The 18,987-nt window shown below is 40.7% G+C and overlaps 1 protein-coding gene and 1 long non-coding RNA gene across 30 annotated transcripts in view; one reads left to right on the top strand and one right to left on the bottom strand.

Annotated features, from left to right (window-relative positions):
• Positions 1-18,987, bottom strand: part of DLG2 (discs large MAGUK scaffold protein 2) — a 2,470,643-nt gene that overhangs the window by 257,123 nt on the left and 2,194,533 nt on the right. The window lies entirely within an intron of this gene.
• On the top strand, positions 1,771-16,938 carry LOC138148327 (uncharacterized). The gene is made up of 2 exons (XR_011165025.1): positions 1,771-15,127; positions 16,531-16,938. It is a non-coding gene; the product is annotated as an uncharacterized lncRNA (long non-coding RNA).

Consider the following 18,987-nt stretch of genomic DNA (forward strand, 5'->3'; position numbering starts at 1 on the left):
CAAGGCCACCCAAATTGTCAAGTCAAGTCAACACCCTTTTAGTAAGTCCCTCCTCTCTGCCAGGAAGGGTGTTAAGGGCTAGGGATACCAAGGAAAGCAAAGGCAGTCCTTGGTCTCAAGGAGCTCCCAGTCTGGTGGAAGGTTCAACATGGAATCCCTGTGCAATGTGTGCAAGCAAACTATAGACTGGATAAGGTGAAAATAAGCGGCAGAAGGAAGGTAGTAGTATTCAGGAGGAAGAGGAAAGGTTTCTTAGGGAAGGAGGAAAGTTGGATTTCGGATGAAACTTGAAGGAAGCTCAGATGTACAGATGAGGAGAGGCAGGCATGAGGAAAACCGGTAGACATGCTCAGCGTCCAGAGGAACAGCAAAGCAGCCAGTATCGCTGCCCTGTACTGTACTAGAAGGGAGTAAGGTCTAGGAAGACTGGACGGTACCAGGAGGCCAGATGACAAAGAGCTTGGAAAGTCCAATGAGATGTTATATTCAATCTCAGAGGTAACAGGGAGTTACTGGAGTTTTACTGAGTAAGCGAGCAGTGGGTGCTACAGGATCAGTCCTTCATTTTAGGGAAATCAATCTAACAGCGAGGGATTTAAACCCAAGTATTCTGATGCCAATGCCAGTGCTATTTTTAGCCCGTTTTTTATCTGTCTCCATGGAGTGCAGAACGATCTTCCCCTATTACCAAGACCTCAAAGAAGAACAACAAAAACGTACTCTTGTTTTCAAGGAAGTGTTAAGAAAAATGCTGTTTCAATTGTATAGAAATGTGAGCTGTTGTCATGGTTGTCCTTACATGTTACAACTGTGCTTCACATATGGTAAAGCATTTTTTTACTCATATTTCTACATGGAATCATAGAATTTCAGGACTAGAAGAGACCTTTAAATCCACCTAGTCCAACCTGTATCTGACCAGGAACCACCCTAACATATCTATCTGGCAAGGAGACATCCAAGTCTTTGCTGGAAGATCTGAAGAGAAGGAAAACCCACTTGGGCTTTCCAAGGTGATCAGTCCCATTTTTGGACAGCTCTCATATTGGGGATGTTTTCTCTTACATTAAGCTTTTATACATACATACATACACACACACACACACTTCTCTCTAAGGCAGTTAGGTGGCACAATGGATAGAATGCCAGGCCTGGAGTCAGGAAGACTCATCTTTCTGAGTTCAAATCTGGCCTCAAACACCTACTAGGTATGTGACCCTAAGCAAGTCACTTAACCCGGTTTGCCTTAGTTTCCTCTTCTGTAAAATGAGCTGGAGAAGGAAATGACAAACCACTCCAGCATCTTCACCAACAAAACCCCAAATGCGATCACGAAGAGTCAGACATGACTGAAATAGCTGAATAACAAACACTTCTCTTCAATTTCCAACCATTACTCCCAGTTGTGCCCCTGGGATCAAACAGAATGAGTCAGCTCCCTCTTTCTCATGTTTCAAATACTTGAAGGTAGCTCTCATACTACTCCCAAGTCTTCTATGCTCCATGTTAAGCTTCCCTCCCTTAGTCCCTTCAACTAGTCCTTGTATGACATTGACCTAATAGCCCTTTACCATCATCCTGGTTAACCTTTCTCTTGTGTACTCTCTAGTTCATCAGTGTTTTCCCCTAAATCCTTCACCCTAACATAAGTACATTACTTCAGAACACAGAAGAGCTACCTTCTTCCTAATCTGGCATGGTGGACCTCTCTTAAGGTCGTTGACTATCACCAAAGCTTTCTTGGTAACCACACCACACTGTAGACTCACATTATGCTTGCAGTTCACTGAAATCCTCAGTTATTTAAAATGCACTGTTCTCTAGCCATCACTCCCTCACTACATATTTGTGATGTTGATTTTTTTTTAACCCTCTTAAGAATTTATATTGATTCCTATCAAGTTACCTCTTAGTGGAACTGACACAATGTTCTAGCCTGTGAAAGGCCTTTCTTGATCCTTCCTATAACATCCAACTTGTTAGTCAGCCCTCCCAGCTTTGTGTCCTCTGAAAATCCGAGAAGCATTCCAAGCAGGTCTTTCTCCAATTTTTTGGTAAAAATGTTAAGCAGCACAGATCTCTGGCTGACTCCCTCCAAACTGACATTAAACCACTATTAAGCATTCTTTGATTATGACCATTTGACTAGTTCTAAATTAATTTAATACTGCAGTATTATATATCTCACATCCCTCTATCTTGTTCATAAGAACAGAATGAGAGGCTTTGTCAAATACTTTGCTGACGCCTAAGTAAACTTCATTGTTCCCCAGATCTATCAGTCTAATAATCCTGTCAACAAAGGAATAGAGGTTAGTCTGGAATGACTTGTTCTTGGTGAAATCTTGCTGACTGCTAATAATCATAACTATCCTTTAAGCCTGAGTATTATCCTCTCTTTAATGTGATTTAGAATTTGGCCAGGTATTGAAGTCGTCACCCATCTGTGGGGTACAAGCTGTATCCTTTTTTGAAAATTAGGGTAACATTTTCCCTTCTCTGATTCTTCAGCATTCACCCCATCTCCACAGTTTTTCAGGGATCATTCATAGTGGCTCAGAAATTACATTTGCCAGTTTTTTCATTATCTTGGGATATTATTTATCTGGGCCTGCAGTCCTGAACTCATCGAGGGGAGGTAGGCACCATCTTATTATCTCCTTATTTATCCTGGCTTTTCGTTCACTATCAGTCATTTTTGTTCTACCCATTCTAGTCAAGTGATTACTTTCCTTGGCAGAGAAAAGAAACACAAAATAGGAGATTGGCTGCTTTGCCTTCTCCTTGTCACCTCTTAACAACAACCCATCCACCATGAGCAATGGCACTATCTATTCTTGGATCTTCCCCTTCTCCCAATCAGTCAATCAAAAAGCACTTATTAAGAGCTTACCACATGTCAGGCACATGCTAAGTGCCAGGGATACAAAGAAAGATAAAAACATGGTCCCTGTCCTCAGGGAGCTCACATTCTGACAGGGAAGAGGAATGTTCAAACAATTATGTACATACAAGATATGTCCTAAGTAAATAGGAAGCAATCTCAGAGAGAAGTCACTAGCCTTGGGGAGGGAGGATGAACGAGTAGGGGGCTGGAAAGGCCTTTTACAGAATGTAGAATTTGAGCTAAGGCTTGAAGTGAAGCCTGGAAAATTAGGAAGCGGAGTAGAGGAGGAAGAACATTGTAAGCATGGGACACAACCAGTAAAAATACAGAGTTTGGATACAGAGGGGTCATAAGCAAGGAAAAGCAGAAGGCCAGTGGTGCCCTGTGGATTACATGGAGGGGAATACAGTGAGAGAAAGGTAGCAAGGGGCCATGTAGTGAAAGGTATGAATCAAAGGAACTTATACATCAATGTAACTGTAATTTAAAAACAAAAAACCTCAAACTTTTTTTTTCTGTTCTTAACTTTTCTTGCAAACTCAGCTTATTCTAAGTCTTAGCACTATTTTCTGAGCATTGACTCATCTTTAGAAGACTTGCCATGCTTTCAGACCTGTGCTTTCTTCCTATGTGTGTTTCTGTGCATCTGTCTATATCTTATTTTTTTTAAGGGGGGGAAGGCAGGACAATTGGGGTTAAGTGATGTGCCCAAGGTCACATGGCTAGTTTTTGTGTTAAGTGTCTGAGGCCGAATTTGAACTCAGGTCCTTCTGACTCCAGGGCCGGTGCTCTATTCACCTAGCAGCCCCTGTCTATATCTTTAAAAAAACAAAATGTGTTGGCTGTTAGGCTATTGGTGCACTTTTAATAATCTCCTTAGGCAGCTCCACTGTATTGTCCTCAATGATGTTATTTCTGTTTGTTCCTGGAGGATTTCATTCTTGAGGACTTCCCATCCCTTCTAGGCTAACTTTCCCCATAGAATTTAGGGGCACCTTCCCCCAATCCATTTTTCTCCAATGTCTCATCACATCATGACCATGAACGTGGGTTCCTGAAGATTCTGCCAATGAAGCCCACGCTCTGGCAGGTCCTAGCTAGCTGGAAAGGCTTCACAGATGGGACCTGCAATGCCCAGTGGGACTGTCACCTGAGAATGAGCCTGGAAATCAATAAGTTCAGAAGGGCTCCTTCCCAGAAGGGTAGCTGTCACGGGGCAGATTCTTTAAGCCACTGTCCACTAAGTTCTGAGGCTACTGCAATCAGCAGGACAGAGGGAGCACCCACACCACACAGATCTTGTAAATTATTAAAGCACTGAGGTGTGGTTATTATTTTTTGCTGCTGAGACTCAATATTCATGCCTATTGATTTATTACCATTAAACTGACTTCTAGCCCCATTAAGTCCCAGCGAAGTGTCTGAAGCAATATTTCTTCAGAATCTTTGTGACAATTCAAGATTATTATAAATGTTGTTTCACTAGGCTTTAATAACATTTTTATTGGATATTTGGGTTTTACAGATTTGAAAGGGAGACTAACACAAATGGTTCATTTTCACCTGTGGTGTTTTTCTCCTTATTTTCTTTTATGTCTTTTTTGAAACAGTTTATGAGTTCATCAGTATACAGAGGGAAGTAATAAGCATTTACATAGCACCTACTATGTGCCAAGTGCTTCACAAATATTATCTCATTGGATCCTCACAGCAACCCTTCAAGGTAGGTGATGTTATTATCCCCATTTTATAGTTGAGCGAGTTGAGGCAAGCAGACGTTAAGTAACTTGTCCAGAGTCACACAGCTAGTAAGAGTCTGGGACTGGATTTGAACTCAGGTCTTCTTGGTTCTGATCCTAGCTCTCTATCCCACTGTTTGCCCAGCTGGTGAGGAGCCTTCTCTACCAAAACAGACTGCATCCTTCTCTGTAATATATAGTCTTAGAAAGTCATCTAGGGACACTGAGACATCAAGGGACATAGCTGGGATGTGGCAAGGGTAGGACTTAAGCCTGGATCTTTCTGACTCCACATTCAGCCCTCTAGCCTGTATGCCACACTGTCTCTCCCTGCCTTACCTATTATTCTGTCTTTAAAAAAAATTTATTTTTCCCCAACTACATGTAAAAACAACTTTTAGCATTCAATTAAACTCTTAATGAATCACCTCTCCCCTGACCTCCTCCCCTTATTCTACTTGGTCCCAGAAAGCAAAATGAAGAATTATGGGTGGAAAGGAGGGCCAGTTTGGTTCTATACTTCATAGGAGTTTAAAATTTAGAGCTTATTCAACCACTTCATTTTCCAGATGAAGAAATGGAGGCCAAGAGAAATTGAACAATTCGTCCAGAATCACATAGATAATAAGTAGCATGTGAATCCAGGTTCTGTGACTTGAACTCGGGTCTTCTGCCTCCAGCCCAAATCTCGGACATTACCCACAATGCCACACTGACCCTTTGGAATTCAACTAAGAGGGCCACATTGTGGTTATTCACAATATGAAAAGAATACAGGGTCTTTTTTAAATATGAAAAATTCATAAAAGAAACAATAAAACCCCCCTTTCCCTGGATGCACAATTAAGGACAAATTTATTGAAGAGGAAGGGGAGGGGGAGGGAAGCTGCCTTTGCAGAAATGAACCAGCCACTCTATCTTTCCATTTTAATAAGAAGTGCATGAAGAAATCCTATCCATGCTTTGCTCTGGAAATGTAGGAGGGTACCTCTTATATTTAGATCCCAATCTGTACCGTGAGGGAGAGGATGAGAAAGCTGACTCAAATCCCTATGCCAACGATTTGCTGTTTGCACAGCAAAAAGCTAAAAATATGAAGCTCCAGCATGATTTCACCCATCCTGGTGGTCGGTGTCCTGTCACCATGCAACAGGCTTTTTCCATGTCTTTGCTTGAGGGTAAAATTATTCTCCTTCTTCTTGACTTTGTGTCTATAAGATATTTCTGGGATGTGATCTTGGGTGGCATTTGTTGTTTGAGCCCAAGAGTCAGAAATTCCTGTAATCAAACTATTATCTTGTTCATTTAAAAATAAACAAGGGCTGATTTCTTCAGAACTCAGAGGAATGGCCCCTCTCTTTTTTTTTTTATTCCCACTGAAATTTTGCTTTACATTAGAAAGGGTTAGTAAAACCCAGGGAAACTCGCAGGGCCTCTGTGGTACTCTGAACAGAGAACAGGCTGAAAAAGTCCATCTCCAGTCTCAGTAGTGGGAGATTTTAAAAAATGGGTATTTTGGGGTGGCCAGGTGGAAAAGGGTATTCTTCTAACAGAAAGAAGAATAGCATTTGGAAGCAGGAAGAAAGAAATATGCATCTGTGTCTCATAGCAAGATGGAAATAGGAGGAAGAGTGTTTCAGGTGTTAGATTCAAAGAATGTTAGGTCTAGAGGGGACCATAGAATATATAAAGTGAGAAGTATCTTAGAAAAGAGGCTATTAGAATTCAAAATGCAGAATGTCAGAATGCCAGATATAGAATGGCAGACCTGGAAGGGATGTTGGGACATAGAATGATAAAATGCAGAACATCAGAGCTGGAAGGATCTTTAGACTACAGGATGTTCAAATTGAAAAACTGAAAAAAAAAATGCAAAACATAGAATGTCAGAGCTGGGAGGGACCTAACACAGAGACTATTAGAGCTAGAATGGATGATAAAACAAAGAATGTCAGAATTGGAAGAGACCCTATATAAAGAGTGTCAGAGCTAAAGGCAACCGTAAGAGGTCATTGAGTCAGCTGGCCTTATTTTAGATAAATTTAATTTTATTCCATCATGGTGTGGTTAATAATGATCTGAAGCTGTCAATAGTGAATCCATATATCGGTAAAGAATTCAAAATCAGGAACAATGAGGAATATTTCCTTTTCTTCTAGTTTGGTTCTTAATCTGAAATCTTACCCCCTGCCCAAAATAAAACCCAAACAAACCACAAACAAGAACATTACAGGTGAACCAGCCCTGAAAATCACTTTTTGCTCTCTTTAATCATAAGATCATAGAATGGCATGGACCATCACAGTTCATCTACTCTAACCTCCCACCCTGTACAGAAACAGGCCATGCTTTAATAGGCCCAGAAAGCTCATGTCAGAGTAGGAGCCACCCGTTCATTCCATTGTCGGATACTTCTGATTGGTGGAGAATTCTGTTTATGTTGAGCTATGTCTGCCTCCTAACTTCCACCTATTAACTCCAGTTTGGTCTTCTAAAACAAGCATGTCTGTTCCTTCTTTTACATGACAGCTCTTTAAATCTTTGAGGACAACTATCATTTCCACCATGAAACTTTCCATCTCTAGGACAAATGTCCTTAGAACTTATGATCCTTCTTAGAGACAGCTGGATGGCATGAAGACATCTAGGTAGAGCAAGGGATAAAATGCTGGGCCTGGAATCCCAAAGACTTGAATTCAAATGCTTTCTAGCTGTGTGACCCTGGCAAAGTCACTTAGCATATGTTTGTCTTGGTTTCCTAAGTAAAATTATGGCAATGACTACCTCCCAGAGTTAGTTTTGGCTACCTTCTTGAGGGCAGGATCTGTTTCATCTACGTTCATGAATCATAAGCTCTCCTTTATATATTTTGGAAAGAAAGTTAGATTTCATCAAGAAGGAGATTACAAGATGGTAGCTATCTGTATATTGGTGTGTATGTACATATATGTGCATGCTTGTATGCATGTTTTTCTACCTCCACATGGCCCAGAAGAGCACTTCTTAAACTGTGGGTCATGAAAAATTTGGCAACAGTAAAAGGTTTCTGAATGTACAACTACTAAAATTTAATGAAAAATCAAACGTTTAATGAATCCTAGGTGTTTCTGGCAGTGCTTGCCCATGTTGCTTTGCACAACTTCACTGCAGCCTTGGTTCTCAACACAAAGCATCCACGCTTTGCACTGTGCAGGCCCTCAGGCCACACAACCCCAACAAACGCTGCCGAAATGTGCTAAGTAGTAGCAAATGGGAAAAGCTTAAGCAGCCCTGGCCTAGAACACGTCAAGATTCAACAAATAATTGCTGACTAATTGTTAAAAAGCAGGTCAGAAGAGTGATAGGCACCAAAGATGACTTTGTCTAATTCACAGTTTTGCTGAGTACCTGTTTTGCTTCTAATAACAAACCAGAGCTCCCAGCTCATTACTGTCCGCCTTACAATATAAGCCTCATACCCGAACATAATGTTCCATTTCTGGTCTGGCCAGAGTAGAGCATGGTTGGAATGCCCTTTTGCATAATCTAGATACTATTTCTACTGATGAAGCCTAAGATCATAGGATCATACATTGAAAGCTTGAAGGAACCCTAAAGACCATCGAGTTCAAATTCCTCACTTGACAGATGAGGAAACTGAGGCACAAAAAGATGAAATAATTTCCCCAGGATCCCAAAGCTGCTAAGTATTTGAGGCAGGATCTGAACCAAGGTCTTAGCCAGGATACCACCAAGCTGCTTCTCAAAAAGACTTTTTGGTTAACATAAAATATAAAGCTTTGCAGTTAAATAAAAGGTTCTGATCTTTTTTTTTTTTTAAACACTGTCTGCTACCATCCAATAATCATCTGCAGCACTGATTGACTCCAGATATCAGGTAACATCCACTTCACTGTTCCTTTTAAACAGAAAGGATATTAATCTTTGAGCCAGGAAGCCTGGGTTCCTCTGAACCTCACTTTCTTTATTTCTTAATGAGGGTTACTTATCTCACTATCTCACAGTTTTGCTTTGAGGAGAGTACTTTGTATGCCATAAAGCATTGTAGAATGATATCGTTTTATTTTTAATTGTCCTGTTATATAAGCATCTGACTTGATTAGCAATATCAAGTCCTTTTTAGGGAATGAAGTAGATTTTAGATTTTTAGTAAATTTAATATAAAAAAAAACCTTTTCACAGTAAATCTCTCCTTCCTCCCATATACACACATATTCTTGACTTGTAAAATTGATTTTAAAAAATGATGCACTTCAAATTTATCCCTATTAAACTTTATCTCATTCGTTGGATACATTATCTCTTCTAGTCTTTTAAGATCTTTTTGGAACTTGATTGGATTATCCAATACACCAGCTAATTCTCTTGGCTCTGGGTCATCAGTAGAGGAGTGCTTCTTCGGGATGCTGTTGGCAAGAAAGCTCAGGAGATCTAGAGAAGAGTTAAAGCTCCTATTCCCTTTCAATTTCTTTGGTTCAACTCAGTAAGGTTTAGTACTAGGCTTTTATTTTATTTTATTTATTTATTTTGCAACAAAGGAGAAGGAAAAGCAGGACAAAGGGAACTAAGACCAATGGAATTCCGATTTAAAACGAGGAGCGCTAACAACCACTGGATCCCTTTTATGGGTGTTCCTTGAAACAATGTAGATTGCTGTCCATCCCTGCTTGCTCATCTCCATGCCCTCCCATGAGCTTGCATCAGGGGCTCCACCAACAGGCTGGAGGTTTCTTCTAACATGAGAATGATCATTCTCTCTCTTCAGAATCTCCCTCTCCTCTTCTAAACTTCCCTTTTACCATCAAGGGGATCATTATCCTTCTAGTGGCCAAGGTTTGCTACTTTGTCTTCTCCCTCTTGCTGATCCCACAAATCCAATCAGTTGTCAGGTCTTGTGAGTACTTCCTCCTTAACCTCTCTTGCATATTACCCTTTCCGAATTCACACAGCCACCATCCTGGTGCAGCCTCTTCATCATCGCTCATTTGAACTATTACAGTTGCCTTCCAGTTGGTCTCTCTGCCTTGTCTATTCCCACTATAATTCATCATTCACAAAGATGCCAAGTGTTCTTCCTAAAGCATAGGTTTGACCAGGTCACACCTTGCCACCCCTCAACCTTGCCTCCCACCTCTCCTCCTAATACTTTCAGAATAGAAAGTCCTTTGTTTGACATTTAAGAGTCATCACAACCTGAATACCTTTCCCATCTTCTTTACCTTTCATAAGATCCATCCATTTTGGCCTATCTGTTCTTCACATGAGACAGTCCATCTCCCACCCCCATAAACAGCACGGGCTATTCCTTATTCATGGAAAGTTCTCCTTGCCAACCCTCCCCTCTTGGAATCCCTGGCTTCCTAACACAGCTAAAACACCAATTTCTCCAAGGAGGCCTTTTCTGGTCCCTCCAGCTGTGAGTGTCATCTCCTGTAGGGTTATCTTCCATCAATTCTGTATTTATCTCATGTGTTTTGATTGGCATATGTTATCACTCACATGAGAATATAAGCTCCTTGCATGTAGGGATTGTCTTTTATTTTGTGTTTTCTCTTCACTCCTTAAGCTTAACAGTGCTTGGCACATAGTAAATGATTTATTAAGCCATATTGGTTAAGCCCTCGTCCTTGCCACATGTCTACCCCATTTTCTTTTTTAACCAGACATTTCTTTGATGTCGTCTTTTATACCACTCTTCTTTCATCATTCTTTGATTGTAATGTGTTGCTGCCTACTTATGCCCACCATTCACCTCTCCATTGTGCCTTGACAAATAAATGCCTCTCAAAAATGAGAAGCAGTACATTTAAAACTTCAATGTTAGTTTTTGAGTTTTCTAGTGATAATGGATCTCTTGGACCTTTGCCCAAAGGGAAAAATCATTACTAGAACCACACGGTAAAAAGGGCTTTGAAAATGTACAAAAGCATTATACAAATGTAAGGGGTAATTATTTGGGTCCCTAACATTTAGATAGGTCCCCAAATGGAATGAGTTGTTTTAGGACATAGTAAATTCACTACTACTGGAGTTATTGAGAAAGACTGGATAAGTCCTTGTTGAGGATCAGGATTCATGTTTCTAATGGAGGTTGAACCAGAATCCCTCTGAGGCCCCTTCCAGCCTGGAGATTTTGTGATTTTATCATTAGCGTCATGTGCCAAAAACCTTCATAGAAGATCCACACACCTTTTAAACAGCACCTGAGTATGCCCCTGGGCAAATCAATTAATCTTTCTGTGCCTCAGTTTCCTCATCTGTCAAATGAGGGAGTTGTCAAATGCCTCTATGGTCCCCTCCAGATCATATGAAATCTCTTTACTGTAAGGAAATGAAGAGCCCATTTTTTTTTAATTCCAGCAAGGAATTGAACTTGGTATTTTACCAAGCAATTAAAAGCCAATTCAGTGTTGACAGAGGTAAAGGACTGAACTATGGGTTGATATGTAATTTCCAACCACTTTGGAGAGTTGGGGCTGGTATAGAGAATACAGAAGAGACTGAATGCAGTGATAGCCCAGTCAAACTTTTAAATATACAGGTGGCATTTTATCAAGTTGGTGTTATAGAGAAAAGCACTTTTTCTCTGCATCATAGTCTAGGTGCTGTTGTTGCTGCCTGTCAAGATTCATTGGGGAAGCCAGTCCTTCCCTCTGCAGCCTAGTTTCCTCCTGCTTCAATCATTCACTGATGCCAAAAGGTAGATTTTGCAACATTCTGATTCATCACTAGGAAAGCAATCTTGAAGTGATCAATAATGGATGAGGGCATCGTTAAAGACTTAGAAGGGAAGGAACCTAAGAAATAAGGCCAAAAGCAGCTTTTTATATACAAGAGGCTATAAAAGCAAATCTCCAGTTTTGTTTGGTGGGTTGTTGTTTTGTTGGGGGAGTGGAGTTGGTGATAGGGTGAGCAGATTATGCTCTAGAATATTCAGCCAGAACTACAATTGTGCCCGACTTTATGAGCAGAGCAATCTCTCCAAACCACATTTAAATGTTTCCCTAAGATTCTGTGAATTGCAGGATTTACTTTCTTTACAGTATCTTTGGCCCACCCACAGATGTGATTAACCATTCTAGTGCATGGAAAAAGCACAAGATCTATTCCAGGGCAAGGAACACGGAGGGTGTGCTCAAATACAATTCTTGAGACAAATTCAATTGGAATCTGTGGAAGGCAGGGGGAATGCCTTGGGCAAAGTCTTCAGACCTTGGGATGGAACGTTTCATTAGGGAAGAGACTGGGATACTGCTCTAAGTAAGGAAAAGCATAAATACTTCCTTAGGTTATCATTACATGAGACTGCGGTAGCTGGGGATGCTAGCACTGGAGAAGGGAACAAAATGAGGGCTTGTTACAATTGAGGCTATGGAACATGCACCTAGAACATGGGATCTTAGGGCAGGGGAAAGGAGTGGGCATAAAGTAACTTCCAATTCAATGAATTGTTCTTACTAATAGGGTGCTAAACTTCATTGGTGAAGGAGGAAAAGTGTTGCCAGAACCCTCTGAATGTTGACATACTGGGACCAAACCCTAGTGCCCCAGTCCTAGTTATGATTAACCAGTCATATCTTAACAGGACTCTGAGGATTGCCTTGAAGGCATCTATCACTCCCCTCAGGCATATTGGTCTGATCAGCCACAGTTGGATATGTGGCAACTTGACTCTACCATAGTGATGTCATTTTGGTCCTCTTCAAGAACAAAGAGCAACTGTGGCAGGATTCCCTAGCTTAACCAAATCACGTTAGAGTCTTGGCGAGCAGTGACTTCATTAAGAACCCATCAAAACCAATTCAATTAGTAGTAAAGACTAGGACTGGCTGAATTACCTGGAACACTAATTATATTCAAGTCATAGGCCAGGACAAAACTAGCTCAAGTTAGCTCTGCAAGTAGCTCCATTCTAAATCTTACAACCATTGAGGCGGTCATCTCCAGTCGTCTTGATCCTTATCTGTCTACTGGACTCAAATGGTTCTGGAGGACAGAGTGATGCTGGCGACTTTGCACAGTTCCTCACCTCCCCACTTAAATACAATTCACTTACAAGCCATGGCATCCCCTTCCTGATGTCATGGTTCTCTTTGAGAACAAAGGACAAGCAACAATATAACTGTTGAAAATGGTATTTCATATATTCATGCAACCTTGAAGTCAGAAGGTACTGTTGAGGTTTAATTGTACAATCTCCCACCCAATACAGAGTGAGATCATAAGAGCAAAAGATCATGGGTGGCTAGGTGGCCCAGTGGATAGGGCACCAGCCTGAGTTCAAATCCGGCCTCTGACATTTAACACACAAAAAGAAAACTAGCATTGTGACCTTGGGCAGGTCAATTAATCCCAACTGCCCTATCTTCCCTCTTCCAAAAAGGGAGGGGGGGAAGCAAGAGCAAAATATCTTAGAGCTGAAGGGCCCTTAGAAGGGAATCCAGTCCAATCCCTTCATTCTGCAAATGAGGAAAAGAAAACTATAAGAGGCAAAGTGACTTGACTGTGTTTAGATAGGTAGCAAGGGATAAAGCTGGGAAGTAAATCTTTTTTATTTTTTTACTTCAAACCTTCCTTTCATACCACAATTCCTTTATGATCTTTTCTAAAATATGATCTCTAAACAAACTCTTTTAAAACCTCAAATTTGAGCTATTATCCCAAAGTTTTCTATTATGCCTCTTAAAACATGCGACTGCATTTGGGCATTACTGGCTGAGTTAATTATGCAAAGTCTTGCACGTAGTAGCAGCTCAAGAAATGACTGTAGAATGGAGTAGTATTGCAAGTAGTTGGATGCACCTTCACCTGAGAACTCTAATCATTTCTCCTAAAACCAATCTATCCCAAAATGACAATACAAATTCAATTCAATAAACACGGACTATTCTTCCCTTCCTTCAAGGCCCAACTCAAGGTGCTTCTTCTGCCTTTATGAATCCTTTTCCGATCTCCCCCTTTCCACTTCCAGGTAAAAAGTGATCTTTCCTTCCACAAATTATTCGTTGTACTTTGTCTGAACATCATCCTGTATTATCACATTGTTCCTCCTGCTATAACCATTTGTACTCATTCATCTTTATCACTCCTACCCCTGATTAGATTGCAAGATTTTGGGAAAGAAGCGTCTTTTCATGTCTACTTAGAAGGAACATGTAGAAAAGCTTAGATTCGGGAGACATCTCATTTTAAATCTGGGCCCTGACATAACTAGGGAGGAAGGAAATAAGCATTTATTAATTATTAATTAATTTATTAAGCGCTTACTGTGTGCTAAGCATTGGGTTGAGTGCTTTACAAATATCATCTTATTTGATCCTCACAACAACCCTGAGAGGCAGGTACTGTTATTATCCCCTTTTTATAGTTGATAAAACTGAGGCACGTAGAAGTTAAGTGGTTTGCCCAAGGTAAAAAAGTAAGTGACTAGAGCTGAATTTGAACTCAAGCCTTCTCTACTCCAGGTACAGTGCTCTATTCACTGTATCACCTGACTGTCATGGACTTATCAACCACCCACCATTTTACAGATGATGAAAATGAGGTGAAGAAAGGCTAACTGACCAGTCCATAGTCATAGCCTTAGTAGCAGAAGCAGGATTTGGGCCCATGAGTTAAGTTGTCCTGCCCATAGTCTTTCACTGCCATGCCCTTCACTTGGAATATCTTCTACCAGCCAGATCCATCCTTCTTGATCAGCCTCAAATGTCTCCTCCAAAGAAACTTTCTCTCATCCCACCATCTGGCAACAATTTTGCTTTCCTTTATACTCCTTAAGCAAGCACTGTCTGGGCCATTTTTATAGCATTTATCACATGGGTTGGGAAGGATAGGAAATTAAGTTGAAGAGAGAAGGTACTTGTAAAGTTCTTTCACTAGAAGACTGACAACTGGTTTAATGTGATGTCTTCCTTTTCTTCACCCTCTCAACCCTCTGTCTTCACCACTATGTACCCTGAGGCAGCTGGGTGACTCAGTAGACAGCAATGGACTTGAAATCCTATTTTCAGCTGCACAGGAGATTTCTATCCTTTTTCCTGATTCAGTAGGAAGCCAATTTCCCAAAGCTTTGCTGATTTCTGAGATAAGGCTTCACTTTTCACCAGCTCACCATAGCCCTTCTAATGTAGCTTGCAGGCCAGAGAATAACTCGTGTTCTTTCCTTTCTCCCATTGGAGGTGCCCCATGCCATGTAAAAACACACTAGGTGCCCCAGTCAAGATAATGCTTGACCCAAGGGGACAATATTGGACTATTTCCACTCAATGTTCTGAAAGTTTGTAATGGTAATGGGAATTTGAAGATCTTCCTTGTGCCTTAATAGGCCTAAGGGAATTTGGCGATCTTCCCTGCCCTTTAATAGATCAAATATAATCAAATAGAGCCTGTGGTGGGAGGAGTTTGCTGAATGGGTGGAGTAGGAAGGGGTAGAGCAGGAAATGAGTCGGAGCAGTTAGAGTGGAAGGAAAGAGAGGACACAGGCAAGCCGACAGCTAGGATTGTGAGTGTTTTTTTGTGGGAAGACCTGAACAGGGGGAAGGATTTGGGATGGTCTTGTTATCTTCATGGTTATTATGTATAGATTTCTTTGTTTCTATGGTGGATTTGGTTTTCTGGTGTTGGGATTTGGCTTTCTGGTGTCTGAATAAATGTTTTGCTCCTGTCTTATATATGGAGAGTCTATTATATTTTGTGATTCAGAACTATGCTGGCATATTCATAGTCATTGTCAGTGCTGTGAATATTGCCTTGCCAATATAAAGCTATGGGCAGGCTGAAGTTCACTGTCACGCCTTGTATTCTAGCTCAATAGCTAGATAGTACAGTGCATAGTCAGGAAGGCCTGAGTTCAAATCCAGCCTTAGACACTTATTATCAGTGTGGCTCTGGGCATGTAACTGCTTCAGTCTACTCAATTATAAAATGAGAATTATAATAGTATATACCTTGCAGGGTTGTTGTGAGGATTAAATGAGATAATGTTTGTAAAGCACTTAGTATCATTCTGGCACATTTACTTAATAAATCCTTCCTTCCTTCCTCTCTCTCTTCTTTCCTTCCTTCCTTTCTTTCTTTTTTCTCTTTTTTCCTTTTTCCTTTCCTGCCTCTACCACCTTATGAACATTTCCTTCCTACGTGTCCCTTCTAGACTCAGCCCTTTTCTATATTTCCTCTTTTCAATCTCCTCTCTACTCACTTAAAGTAAACTTTGGAAGGGATTATGTAGAGGGAAAAGAGTAAATTCACAAATCACTTAATTGGTAAAGAGAATCCACATTCCCCAGATGGTCACATTTAGAATAACTGAAGGGTTATCATAAAGATGATTAGATTTGGTCAACTCACCCTCAGAGTACAAAAATAGAACAGATTGAGGAGAGTGATAGGGAGTCACCATGAGATGGTACAAAACAAAGAAGTGTCCTAATAATTAGGTCAATTTGAAAAATGAAATGGGCTATCTTTCCCAGTAGTAAGATTCTTGTTACTAGGGGTCTTCCAGCAGGGGCTACAGAGGCACTTGCCAGGGATGTTGCAGTTAAGATTGAGGATTGCAGTTGGAGTGAGGGTAGACTTGATGACCTCTGGTATTTTTTTGCACCTCTAATAGTCTTTATACTGCCTTCCACTGTCATCATCTGGCCATGTGTTTGATTTCCTCTACACAAGAGGACTCTCCTGGAGGGAGGGCAAAGGCTCTGTCTAATACATCCCGAATCTCCCACAGCACACAGCAAGCTCAATGAGGATTTTGTAATGAGGCTCAAGATGCTAATAATGAACAGACTGACTAACTGAACAGATGCTGACTTGCCCAAGGCACTCTAATATCTGCTGAATGAATAAAGTAGAATCAATTCCTCTTTTACAACTCGACCTAATCTTTTCTTGGTTGTTTCATAGGACGTTCCTCCTTCTGCCAACTGAGAGAAGTCAGAGCTCAATGGAAAATGGGATCTGAAGATTGTTTTGTTATGTTGCTTACTCACAATGGGGTGACAGCCAAAGTCACTAATGCTTTTTGAGCCTCAGTTTCTTAATCTGTAAAATGGGGATGAAGGCAGTCATGGCACAGTGGAAAGAGAGTTAACCTTTACCTAAGAAAATCTAGGTTTCAAGATCTACCTGTGTGGCAGTAGGTCCCTGGGCAAATCACAACTTCTCCGGGCCCTTGGGGGTAATTCTCAAAAGACATTAAAATGAACTCATATGTTGGGTCAAAAAAGTAGGGATAAAAAATAATTTGCATTACCTACCTCAAAGGTTTGTTGTGAGGAAAAGGCTTTGTAAAATGCAATCTAAATGTAAACCATGGTTACTGGATTATTTAATTTATTTTCCATTCCTTTCCTGCTTCAGCTCCAAAGCATGACATTGAATTGCAACATGTGATCACTTGATTATCCTCAGTGTGACCTTAGGTATGTCACTTAAGCTCTTAGAGATTCAATTTCCTCCACTGTAAAGTGAGGAGGTGGGCATAAATGATTACTACTTCTTAGAGCCAGAAGAGCACTCAGAGACCATCTATGCCAACTCCCTTGGTTTACAGATTAGAGATGGTTAGTTTGAAATGAAACCCCAAGAACTTAAACAATTTGCCTAAGGTTAGGAAGCGACAATGGCCACATTTGAACTCAACCTTGGGACTTGAAGACAAGTGTTCTCTCCATGGTCTCACACTATCTATAAAAAAGTAATTTGCTCATTTCTCAAGTTTCTTCTACCCTGCTTCCTGTAGTCCACAAAGCATCTGACTTTAGCTCCTCTGCCAAATCCAGTTTCTGTAAGGCTGTCCCAGACCATTGCCTTCTCCCAAGAGGGCTTCAGTCTGGAGGCTGTGGCTGTGAACTCTGCAAACCAGATGCCAATTAGTCTGCCTGAGCACCAACTGCCCAACTCCTCATGCCTTCAGGGCTCAGCCTGTCTAATTAAATTGTGAGCTTATTAGGCAGGCCTCCTGCCTAACTTCAGGTTCTGAGTAGCCTCTGGTACACTATCTGTGCATAATAAATGTCTAATAATAATTAAGAGGTTAAATGTCTTGCCTTCAATATGTTGCAACTAAATTACTACCCAGAAACTGAAAGGCCAGGGAAACCTAATTGAAAATAATGTTCTGTTTAGAATAGAGGACACCTGATAGGGACACCTTTTGATGACCTGTCCAAAGAATACCTAAAGGACAAGAGAAGGGAAACAAGGTCTAAAGGAAATATTAATTGTGGATGAAGATGAAATCACAGGTCCCATCAAAAAAAGAGGAAAAATAAAAGCTGACATTTATAGGTTTTCAAATTGCTTTACATATACTATCTCGTTTTTACATCAAAACAACCCAGTAAGTTGTAATATTATTTTTCCCATTTCTCAGATATGGACACTGAGGCTTAGGTAAGTTAAATTACTTGTTCAGGGTCACATAACTAGGGATAGTGTTTTGAAATCGAGTTTTCTTGACTCCAAGGCTAGCCCTCTATCCACTGCAGCACAAAATTTCTCAAATTGTGCTAATGGGTTGCTGTGAGTACCTTTAAGTGTTTTCTACCTTTTCTATGGGGGACAAATAAATGTGGGAAAAGGACTGAATGTAGAGCTGGGGAGGGGAGGGGTGGGGGGTAGGGACAGGATAAAATTCTGGCTGTGAATGTCACCATCTCTGTGATCCTGGACAAGTCTCTGGACCCTAGGTTCCTCATCTGTAATATGAAAGGGAGTGGCCAATGACCTTTATGAACTCTTCTGGCTTGCAATCTTTAACCCTACAATCCATAAATGATCAGTTATTTGGACTAGATAGTCTCTAAGCTCATTTATCCAGCTCCAGTTCCAATAATGAAGTCTTTTTAGGACATAGAGATCCATGTTCCTCCTCCCTGATCAACTCAGAGTCACCATAGTCCATTTGAAAACCCTGACCTCAGTTAAAGAACAGCCTGGTGAAGCAGCATGGCATGCCTGAGAGAAAGGAGAAAAAGCCACGGTGACACCCACACAAAAGCAAATGGAGCCTGTAGAAGCTTGTTCAACTTTGGCACTTATAAGAGGAAGGAATTTGTTGTGCTCAGAGAAAAGCCAGCTGGGTCTGACCTGAAGCTCAGAATCATCATTGTTTGCTCCAAAACAGTAAGAACACTTTCCTAAGCGCTGTTATTATAGGTTGGAGGGCTTTCTTTTCTTTTCTTTTCTTTTCTTTTCTTTTCTTTCTTTTCCTTCCTTCCTTCCTTTTTTTCTTTCTTTCTTTCTTTCCTTCCTTCCTTTCTTCTTTCTTTCTCTTCCTTCCTTTCTTTTTTCTCTTCCCCTCCTTTTCTTTCTTCTGTACTTCCTTATTTCCTTTCCTTTCCCTTCTCTTTTTTCCTT

Source organism: Petaurus breviceps, unplaced genomic scaffold, assembly GCF_028583685.1.
Source record: "Petaurus breviceps papuanus isolate PSGF00001 unplaced genomic scaffold, PetGlider_PUasm1.0 90823, whole genome shotgun sequence".
NCBI lineage: Eukaryota > Metazoa > Chordata > Mammalia > Diprotodontia > Petauridae > Petaurus > Petaurus breviceps.